General features: G+C 39.4%; 1 pseudogene; it reads left to right on the forward strand.

Moving 5' to 3' along the window:
• LOC147416909 (uncharacterized) overlaps nt 1-5,535 on the forward strand; it is a 10,229-nt pseudogene extending 4,694 nt beyond the window's left edge.
• The last annotated feature ends 6,091 nt before the right edge of the window (nt 5,536-11,626 follow it).

The raw sequence follows: 11,626 nt of genomic DNA on the forward strand, positions 1-11,626 counted from the left end.
CAGGACCGCGCAGATCTAATGGAGTCAGAAATCCAGTTCAGAAATTGACTTATGATGGGTATCTAGCGCATCACCAAGCCTACATGGCTAAGGTGATACAGGATGTGGAGCCCACATGTTTTGAGGATGCAGTTGGAAATGTGCATTGGGATGATGCAATGAATGAAGAGATGGCTGCATTGGAAGAAAACGACACATGGGAGTTGGTGCCATTGCCAAGTGGCAAGAAAGCTATTGGCTGTAAATGGGTGTATAAAACCAAGCATAAGGCTGATGGTAACATTGAGCGTCACAAGGCAAGGATGGTCGCAAAGGGTTATGCACAGACGTATGGCATAGACTATGAGGAGACCTTTGCTCCAGTGGCAAAGATGACGACTGTGAGAGCTGTCATAGCAGTGGCTGCATCTAGAGGATGGATTATGCATCAAATGATGTAAAGAATGCCTTCTTGAATGGTGAGTTGCAAGAGGAAGTGTATATGGATCAGCCACCTGGTTATGTCGATCCAGGTTACCCAGATTATGTATGCAGACTTCTCAAAGCTTTGTATGGTTTGAAGCAGGGCTCTAGAGCATGGTATGACAGGATTGCCAAGTATCTTGTCAGTATTGGTTTTAGGAGAGCTCATGCTGATCATTCACTCTATGTACGTGAGAGTGATGTGGGGATTGTGGTCATTACCATATATGTAGATGATCTTATTATTGTGGGTGACAATGCTATGGAGATTGACCATGTGAAGGGTCTTCTCAAACAGGAGTTTGAAATGAAAGATTTGGGCGAGTTGCGCTACTTTCTTGGCATTGAGGTGATCAGGACTCTAGAGGGTGTATGGCTATCACAGAGACAGTATGCTTTGGACATGTTGTCAAAGTATGGTATGGCTTATTGTAAGCCAATTTCTATTCCCTTGGATGTGAATGCAAAGCTGAGTGCAGAGAAGGGTGATGTTGTTGAGGATGTCAACATGTACAGGAAGATTGTGGGTAGTCTAATCTACTTGACTATCATGAGGCCAGACTTGAGCTACACAGTAGGCTTGGAGAGTCAGTTCATGCAGCTTCCGAGGAAGCCACATTTGGATGGAGTACGACGCACACTTAGGTATGTGCAAGGGACTCTTGACTACGCATTGTTCTATGCAGCAGATGCACCATTAGGATTGTATGGGTATACAGATGCAGATTGGGCAGGTAGCATTGTTGATAGGAGATCTACGAGTGGCTTCATGTTCTCTTTTGGGAGTGCTGCTGTTACTTGGAGCAGCAAAAAGCAGCCTACGGTTGCTTTATCGAGCACAGAGGCCGAGTACAGAGGTGCAGCAGTTGCAGCGTGCGAGGTAGCTTGGCTACGCACATTACTTGAGGACTTGGGAGTGCAGGTGGACCAGCAGATTTTCATTCATTGTGACAACCTCAGTAGCATGCAGTTGGCTAGGAACCCAGTGTTCCATGCCAGGACCAAACACATAGAGGTCCATTACCACTACGTTCGAGAGCGAGTGTTGGCGGGCGACATCGACTTGGTCTACGTCAGCACAGAGGAGCAGATAGCGGATATCTTTACCAAGGCCCTCGGAGCTGAGAAGCTTCGACGTTTCCGGACTATGCTTGGACTCTGCGACATGCAGAGCTCGAGGGGGAGTGTTGAGATGTCGAGATCTACACCTTGAGCTGGCATCCACTACGGGTCTTGGCCGCTTACGGCATTTACTCACTGGCGCGTTAGGTGACCGACATGGAGGATCTCTGCCAGTGATTCTACAGCTGGACTACACTTATAGTGCCAGCCTAGTACGCTTCTAGCAAGTTCACACTTAGTGACCGCATGTACATATGTGCTACTTTTCACCTTTAGCACTTAGTCATTTTGTACTCTCTTTTCTGTGAAGAAGAAGAAGAAGCTTTCCATCTCTGTGTGCTTTGTGCTTGTCTTGTGTATCTCTCTTGCATCCTCATTCTTTACATATTTGGGCCTACTGCATGACATTTCAAACATCACTAGGTTTCACCCATTTCCATCTGGTATATGGAAAAGAGATCGTTCTACTTGCAGATGGCCAACTTGTGAGTCATGGATAGTCAGTTTTACAACGCCCAATTTCCCTCTCCGCAACCACATCTTGGATCTAGAAAGGCTTTAGCTAGACAGAGAAGATGCGATCAACTACTATACGACGCAAGCAGAATGACACTGACACAGATTCAATCAAGGGATTAAGGAAAAGGGTCTGAAGAAAGGCATGTTAGTATTGAGATACGACAACAGATTTCACACTAGGAAAGATAAGAAGTTTCAACCCAGATGGGAAGGGCCATTCATCGGCAAAAGGCGGTACACCAATGGTAGCTACAAATTGATGGAGGTAGATGGTCGTATTCACAAGACCAGAGTCAATGGATAGAGGCTCAAAAAGTAATTGTTAAGATTTGAACCAGAGTTCATGATAGATATTCCAAAGGTGGGAGAACCCTCCAACTCCGCTGCTAGAGAATCAAAAGCAAAGCTAGAGGCATGAATGCCTCTAGCCAGAAGGAGAAGGATAATGATTTCCGGATTTCAAAAGCCTCGACCGTGGGAACTAGCCCCAAGATTGGGAGATTTAATATGAATTAAAAAAAACATTTTTTTGTTCCTGCAGGTTGTCGCCACCCCCCCTTTGTCCTTGAGCTCATAGAGGGGGCCGCCACCCTTGGCACAACCCTCCTCTCTCTCTCCCCCTCTTGCTTAGCACCATCTCCCTCTCGCTCTCCTCCATTATCAAAAGCAACCAACTCTCTTCCTCTCTAGTTCATCATCAGCCAGGGCCGCCCCCCCCCTCTCTCTCTCTCTCTCTCTCTCTCTCTCTCTCTCTCTCTCTCTCTCTCTCTCTCTCTCTCTCTCTCTCTTTCCACACACACACACACACACTTCTCTCTCCATCTCTCTCTCTCATTCCAAAAAAAAGTTCAGCTCTCTCTCTCTCTCTTTCCATACACACACACACACACACATACGCACACAATCACATACGCACCAACAACGTAAACACATGACACGGACATCGACAAACAACAACAAAAACACGCGATGGCGACAACAATTCAAAGAAAGACGCCAAAGGCATACCCCAATCGGCACCGAAACTGATGAGCGCGCTACACGAATGCACCAGTAATGCTTGCCATTTGCCGACATCTCATCCACGATGCATTTCCTCAATAAACATCCGTAGGGTAATTCATTTTCTGTTTTGCAAAGACAAACTTTGTAAAAAACCATTTGTATATTCCCCCTCTCTCTAGGTGCTGGCCACCAAGGCCCACCTAGGAGAACATCATTTTCTTATTTCTCCCAAAACAAAGCACCAGTCAACCATCCTAGACCCGGCTGCTTGCTTTGTCTCTTCATCTTAGGGCCCTAAACCTAATCAGTCTGTACTAAACTGAGCAGCCTGCACCTATAAAAGAGCACTGAGAGCTCACTATCGAGGGAGTCAACACTTGAAGGAGAAGTCATTCACATACACTGACTCCAAGGGTCACTATGCATGGGAGTAGGATCTCCGTACACATAAAATTTCCCTAGAGAACGGACTATAGGTTCTCTCTCTCTCTCTCTCTCTCTCTCTCTCTCTCTCTCTCTCTCTCTCTCTCTCTCTCTCTCTCTCTCTCTCTCGCCAAATGAGGGGTTTTGTAAATACCATCTTGAATCAAGTTTTCCCAAACATTCCAAAGGGTCTTCATCTCCTCCGTCTCTCTCTCTCTCTCTCTCTCTCTCTCTCTCTCTCTCTCTCTCTCTCTCTCTCTCTCTCTCTCTCCCCCCCCCCCCCCCTACGGTGCGCTGTGTTGTTGTCATTTGAATTGCTGTTGTCCACGTCCTAGCCGCTTAAAGCTAGGCGGTGCCCCCTATCACTCCCAATGGCGTAGAGGCCACTGGGGTCTGTTTTGTGCTTGCACTTGTCAGCTTCTTTATAGGTGATGACTATTAGCTCATTGTGATAATGTTTATTTCAATTGGTTGGTTGTTGAATTTACCATTTTTTTTACAATGGATGTTTTTGCACTAATAGATGGCTTGTAAAAGTATTTGATGAGCACTCATTAGAGATTATGCCAACAAGGGTGGAAGATGGGAAGGATATTGCTGACATGATTGTATGTTACCCATGTTGATGGCCGATAGAGGAATGAATGATTGGGGGATAAAGTATTTCCCATGGTGGTTGGAGTATCCCACTAGCTCTTACCCAAGAAGTTTACATTGGTATGTCTTTTTCTTATCCAAGAGGTGAGGCTAACATTTTCTTATCCAAAAAGTGTGATTTTTCTACATTAATGAAGTATTTATTCTAAGATAACTATTGCATTTTATAGAGCAAGAAAATGTGTCTCTGGTGGCAGCCACAATAGTGGATGAGGTAGAATCAGCCATAAAAGTGGGAGCATCATCTATAAAAGACAAGTCCACAAACTCACTCAATAAAAATAAACCACATCTAGAGCCTTCTACAGGCTTTTCAACTAAAAAAAGGCTTGGTTTTATGCAATCTTGTGTCCCAAAGAAGTCTCAAAGGTCTGCCGCAAATGCAACAAAGGGAGAGAAGGATGATGATAAAGCTTCAAGTATAGGTTGATATGTTTGAAACAATTTATGTTGTAACCATATCTTACTTGACTTTGTCCTTGATTTGAATATTACCTAGTTACATTGAGGAAGAGTGACACTAATATTCAAGAAATATGCATGGATCTATGCAATATTACTCATCATGAGGAAGCACGGTCTGTGAAATTACATGGTTTCAATTCTACTTTATTTGTGCAATTATACATGTAGTCAAACAAAATAATGTTTTTTTAAAGGATTCTCTTCTTTTTAAAAGAGTTTGGCAACAAGAGATTGACATTGGAGGGTACAGAGAGTATGATTGTTGCCTCCCTCGTATTTGCCGATTACCCTACATGCTTTTTAATTGAGAGCTTTAGCAATGATGTGGTATAAAATGATCATCATTTATTTCTTTTTATTGATATTTAGTTGTGATTGTGAGAAAAATTCTTTCATTTACATTGGCACAGGTTCCAGAGTGGAACCATTTCTCTAGTAAGCTAGGTAAAAGGGTAGCTTCACTTCTAGTTGCAAATTAAGGGTGGTACATTACTCTTTTCTCTTCAAATCAATCTGGGGTTGTAAGTAAGCATGCTAAAATGATGGGTTTCAAGTCATACCAAACAATATTTTTGATTATACCCCAGCGCTACAAGCACAAAAGCATCAGAGAAAGGGTGGGCCGTGTGAAAAAATCATAGGTAAATCTATGCTCAGTTTGGTTTTCTCAAATTTTTGGTGATTTTGTAGATGGAGGTATTGCTCTTATGGATGTTTTACCATAAGGGAAATTGGCCTATTTATGATAGAAAGGGAGGTGAGATCTTTGATAAAAATTCATTCAATGCACAATCTGGGACCTTGGTAGAGAAACAAGATGGGGAGTATGTTGATAATGGCAAAGTACAAGGGGTAAAAATCTTTATTTTACCTTGTAGGTGAAATGATTTTGTGGTACAAACATGACTTTATAGGTTTTTTTGCTTTTGTAGTGTGTTGAGAATAATAAAAAATTTTGAACTTTTAAAGCACGTCATTTCTTTCACTCTTATTTTAAGATAGAAGTTAGGTTAACATTGTTTCCATGCTACCTACATATCTAAGATAGTAGTCATATTAATGTTGTCTCATGCTACGTATACATCATGTCCATGCAATAATTCCTAGGTTATTTTCGAGCTAGTGCGCATTGTACCTATGCCAAAACTATTATAGTTGTGCTTATAGCGAAACATATTTGAATAAGTTTACATATGATTTGCAAGGAAAGAGACTAAATGAGACAATTTGCATCTACATTGTATTGTTTATTATGCCTAAAATCTTAAAGAGATACAATATGCAAAATGTAATATGTTTGGTACACATAAAATATTTAAGATTAACAGGGGAAATTAGCTAAATTACTAAAATAAATATACAATATTTATTAAAGATAGAGATCAATGTTAGAAAGATGAACTAATTAGGGCATGCATTGGAAATTAGTTTATCTAATTAATTAGGCCAAAATTATCTATTTTCGAGTATAAATTAACGTGAGAAATTAGTTAAATTACTTAGATAAATATATAGTGTTTGTGAGAGATAGAAATCAATGTTAGAATGCCAATATAATTAGGGCATGCACAAAAAGTTAGTTTATCTAATTAATTAGACCAAAATTGTTTGTTTTGGAGCATAAATTATAAGGGAAATTAGTTAAATTACTTAGATAATTATATATTAATCATCAAAGGTAGAATTGACTGATAAAAACCTGAGATAAATAGGTCATGTACAGATAATTAGTTTAGCTAATAACCTTAGCTAATATTATCTGATTTTGTCTATAAACTAGGAAGGGAAATTAGAAAATTAATTTTTATATAATTTTATGGTAATTACCAGAGATGGAAAACAACATTAAGAAGTCAAAGTAATTACCTTAAGGACAAATAATTAGTTTAGCTAATTATCTTAGCTAATATTATCTATTTTTTTTACTGTAAATGAAGAAGGGAAATTAGTAAATCAATTTATAAGCTAGCAAGATAATTACCAGGGTTATAATACCTCAAATTCTACCTAGGATAAATATTTTTCAAGTAGATAAGTAATTCATAGATTACTAAAGCCACATTAGGGTATGTTTGAAGAGAAATTAAATAGGGAAATTAGTAAAATAGCTCTAATAATTATGCAATAATTACAAGAGCACAATAATACTACTATGAAGTTGAGGAAAAAAATATCTCACCCAGACATTTACTTAGTCCAAAAATCCATATTTTTGGTTAAAAGAAGTAAGAGAGATTATTCAATTAATTCTCTAATCGATTAAGTATCCTTTCATAAGGCTACCACTATGGCTCCAAAGAGGACCCGAGGAAATCCATAGTCCGATGAGGAAGATACAAGGCACAAAAGGACTAGGGCGTCCCATGATCATGAGGCTATATAGGCCTAGTAGTAGACCTATGGAGGAGAGTCTTTAGATGCCAGCGCAGCAGTAGATGGCTGATCAGTCCCAGGTGGTTTACATTTATTCAATTAAGTCTTTAAATAGTTTTAAATTCTTTTATAAGTTAACATTGCTTACGTAAGGAGTGACTAAGAATCAGAAAAGGAATAATTGACCGTAAACGGAAGGTAACTTCCAAGAAATCGAATAGCATTGTTTGTAATTAGGAAATAATTTTTTGGGCTAAAACTGGTTGAATTAGGAAAGAGATGATTGATCATTCTTAAGACAGCTTGTCTCAAGACACCTCCAACTCCTTGGTATATTTTCATGATAATGATAGCTTTCCAACGATGGATAAGTCGGTTAGCCCCATGAACGACGAGTTTCTACTCTGTGTCATGTCTTGATGTTTCTACATAAGTTAAGATACTGTTTTTATCCTAGGGGAGGCGCCTAGTTGTATGGGCAATTGGTTTGGTGTATGGGCACCCCGAACCTTGGGTGGGGGTTAATCCACCCCAAATTGTGAATAAGGAATGGGTGCCATTTTTTTTCACCCTTAGGTGGTCTTGAGACAAGAAGAATACTAGTCATGGTTATTATGGACAACGTTTTGATTGACAGTACCCTGTCTTAAGTTTATAGATGTTTGTTTGCTAAAAGAATGCTTTTCAATGCTGTCTTTAACACTTGATTGAAGGAATTACTGTAACAAATAGTTAAAAGAACCCATTATTTTAAATGTTAAAGCAATGTGATAGTAATTAGGAATCAAATGAATCATGTGTGAGTGCTGGGTGGTAAGCGGGGATTGATTAAGGTTGTCAATCATCAACAGGTAGACCTGATTAGTCAGGTAACTATCCGTTCCTACACACTAAAAGCATTTAGTAAACTTCTCCAATTGGAAGAGGATTTCACCAGTGGGGGAAAAAGCGTCGGTTGAGAATACCTTAACCCAATTTGTGGTAGTTATAGGGCCGAAATAGTTTTGGACTTTTAATACCTTGTCCCGTTTCGGCTATGAGACAGGACTAGGTCTTCTTCGAGGGCTATGGAACCAAGCCATTGTCAATGGTAAAGGTCTATTCCTTGAATTTTTCTTGTTTGGAGACTCTAATTTTTATTAGGCCTAGAGACCTGTCAAGGACTCCATCCCGATTTTGGTATTTGTGGGTTGGGGATCTCACAAGTGGTATCAGAGTATGTGTTAATTAAAGTCTTGGACCTAGGGAAAAGTTTAAGGTGTTGGTTGAAATAAGTGATCTTTGACAAATTCAATTAAATTGAAAAGAGGGAGAGAAAGAAAGAGAGAGAATTATCCCCATCTTTGCAGGAAGATCTCCATGAGGCCTACCGCAAGTCTATGGATTTCAACATTAGGTTTATAAGGGCTTGCATATCATGACACTAATCAATACGAAAAAGCGTGATGAAATGGTTAGATAAGAGATTTTCTCCTTCTACTTGGAGGATCAGATGGTCAAGATCTGGTGGAATTTTCTTCATTGATGTGGGAGAGTTAGAAGTTTTATAATTAAATATGAAGAGATTCAAATGGGCCAAATATTTTCAAGTGATTGAAGTATATTTTTTCATTGGGATGGAGAATCCAAAGGAAACCCTTGTAATAGATGATGTCCAAGTATCACAAAGTCAGTGGGTGTTTGATCATGTGTCTAAAGTAATCTGTCCAATAGATTTAGGCCCATAGGAGTAGGCCCAAGTTATAGAGGACCAAAAGATGTTGTATATTTTGATTCTATATCTGATCCTCCCAAAATATCCACAAGATTCTCGTATAGGGCTGTTGTTACCCTTGTACATAGTAGAATCTTCATGGATTGTATTAACTTTTGTACATACTATGGTTCTCATGGGTATACTATAAGCAGTTTTGTTTATGGTTTGGCAATTGTCTTCATCCTATGTGCAAAATTTATTGAGTATGAGATAAGTTAAAAGAATAAGTAAGAGAGATTTTCATCTAGTACTAAATTTCACTAATTCAATCCCAGGGTAATATTCACCTAAATAGTCTTTACACTGTTACTCAAGAGAAAAAATTACTACTAAAGCAAGTCCAACTCCCTGCCTTCAAGGGAGATATCGAATTGAGAGCGAGATGTCGAAGCATGGCTAGATGCTATGGACGACTTTTACAAAGCCACAGGAACTACTCAAGAAAACCAAACAATGTTGGGTATGTTCCGTCTCGATGGAGATTCCAAACTTTGGTTGAAGAAACACTGCAGATATAATCCCATGAGTAGTCCATCTTGGGAGAAAATGAAGCAGGCAATTAAAGAACGCTATCTCCCTCTTGCACATCAGGCTATTAAGATGAACGAATTCTTTGGTCTACGCCAGCTAGGACTCTCTCTAGAGAAGTACTACAAAAAATTTGTGTCCTTAGGATGCTATGCTCCCAAGATGAAAATGGAGCAGCAGATTGCTCGCTTCTGTCAAATAAACCCTTGAGTACACGTCTCAAAGCCATGAGGCCTACATCAATTCATGACGCCCATCTCAGGGCCAAGCCTTTTGCCCTGGGATTTAATTAATGAAATTTAATAATGGATTTAATAACCTCAGGGGAAAAGCCAAGGGAACTTTCAACCAAGGATATCAACAACATGGAGTAGTTGCAGCAGTGAACTTGTAGTAGACCTTCCAAAATGTTAGATTCTATGGATGCAATCAAATGGGACACTATAGGAATAATTGTCCAGAAAAGAAAAACCCTCGAACTATTTCTAGAGCCATTTCCAAAAATCAAGGAGACAATCTAAGAGGAGGTAGAAATGGAGGACGAGGTAGATGAAGAGCAAGAGGAGCCAGAGCTTATGCAATCATGGGAGAACTTACCTTAATGAACAAGGAAGATGGAAGAGCCACTCATTTGGCCACAATTAGCAATCCTAGAGCTCAACATGTTCACGATAGTAAGACAAGAATTTGAATTTTGAAGATGAGATAGTTATCAACAAAACAACTCACATTCTTTGTGCACACGATAGCCTTCCTTGGAAAATAATCTAGATATGAAAGTATTAATGTACAAGACTAATAGGAAGCCAAAAAGAACTTTTGGTATGATACCTCTTAAAACCCTTTACATATTATTGGTCAACCAAGATAGAGCACAGAGGGGATACCTCTGGTGCACTGGTGGAAGCTTGTGCCGAACGTAGATTGCTAAGAAGGTTAAGAACACGCCGAGCGCGTTTAGATTGGCAAAGATGGAATACATAGTACTTGTCAAATGCTGATTGCTCTGAATGGATTTAACCTGGTTTTTGAGATGATACAATTGGTTTGTAAAGGTTTTTAAGATGGGCTCAACACTGAGAGTTTCTTGGGAAAGACTGAGTAGCAAATAATTAGCGAGAAATTGTAGAAACTCCAACCAGATTGTATCCTTGAAACTAGAAAGAACTCTTAGAGTAATCAGGAACACTTGGTAAAGTGGAAAGATTATCACACCAAGGATGCCACTCGACCAAAATAGTTTGACTTTTAATACATTGTCTTGTTTTTGCTGCGAGATAGGACTAGGTATTCTTCTAGGGCTATGCACCCAAGCCATTGTCAATGGTAAAGGTCTATTCCTTGGATTTTTCTTGTTTAGAGACTCTGACTTTTATTAGGCCTAGAGACCTGTCAAGGACCCCATTTTGATTTTGGTATTGGTGGGTTGAGGATCTCACACTACCAAATGGTCATCCAATGATATGCAGGTGTTCTACTATCTAGGGGCATGCTACACTTCAAGTCTCGTTCGATTCGCTTGAGCTAATAGACTACTATGGTCGTTTTTGTGTCGTAGGCATTCGTACACAGCTAGGATTCTAGGGTCTTTTCGTGAGCCTAGACCTCCCTGGTTGTATTGAAACATTCTTTGATAAGTTTAGAACTTACCCCTCATGTCTCGTGTGAGACGTCGCTGAAAATGGGCGACCGTGGACTCCGAAAATCGTGTGCGAAGAAGATAGAAAGCTCTCTCCTCCAAGAGTGACTAGTAAAAATGAGGTGATTTTGGGCTACCTTGGATATCTATACTCGGACCTCCCAACTATTTTTCCCCAGATTCCCCTGTTAGTCCTACTAGGCCGTGAAATCTATGTTAGACTCAAAAATTTCCTGAATCGGACTCTGTTAGCTCATCCTGCAAGAGTTTGCAAGAGTAGGCCTTGGCGGCCTAATTTAGGCTTCCGCTTCCATTTGTCGTTTTGATTGAACATTTTTGTGCATGTCTGCCTTGTTCTTCTGATCATCAATGTATCTTCAGTTTCTCCATTTGAGCTTATTTGTTATTTATTATTAATTTTTGACCTGTTTATTAGAAAAATCAAAGAAAATAATAAAATGCACTAAAAAAGCAAAGCTAAAAAATCAATAATTAAGAAAATCCATTGGAAAACACTATTTTTTTAATTTGTGGTGGATTTCTCCATCTTTAGTTCCAATATTAGGAAAATTTGATAAAATAAGAAAAAAGGCAATTTTTGATGTATTTTTTGATAGTATATACACTATTTACACTCATCGGGGAGATGTTATCAATTGAAATTCTCCTATTGATGA

The sequence above is a fragment of the Adiantum capillus-veneris genome, unplaced genomic scaffold, assembly GCF_014529385.1.
Source record: "Adiantum capillus-veneris isolate H3 unplaced genomic scaffold, ASM1452938v2 Hic_scaffold_378, whole genome shotgun sequence".
NCBI lineage: Eukaryota > Viridiplantae > Streptophyta > Polypodiopsida > Polypodiales > Pteridaceae > Adiantum > Adiantum capillus-veneris.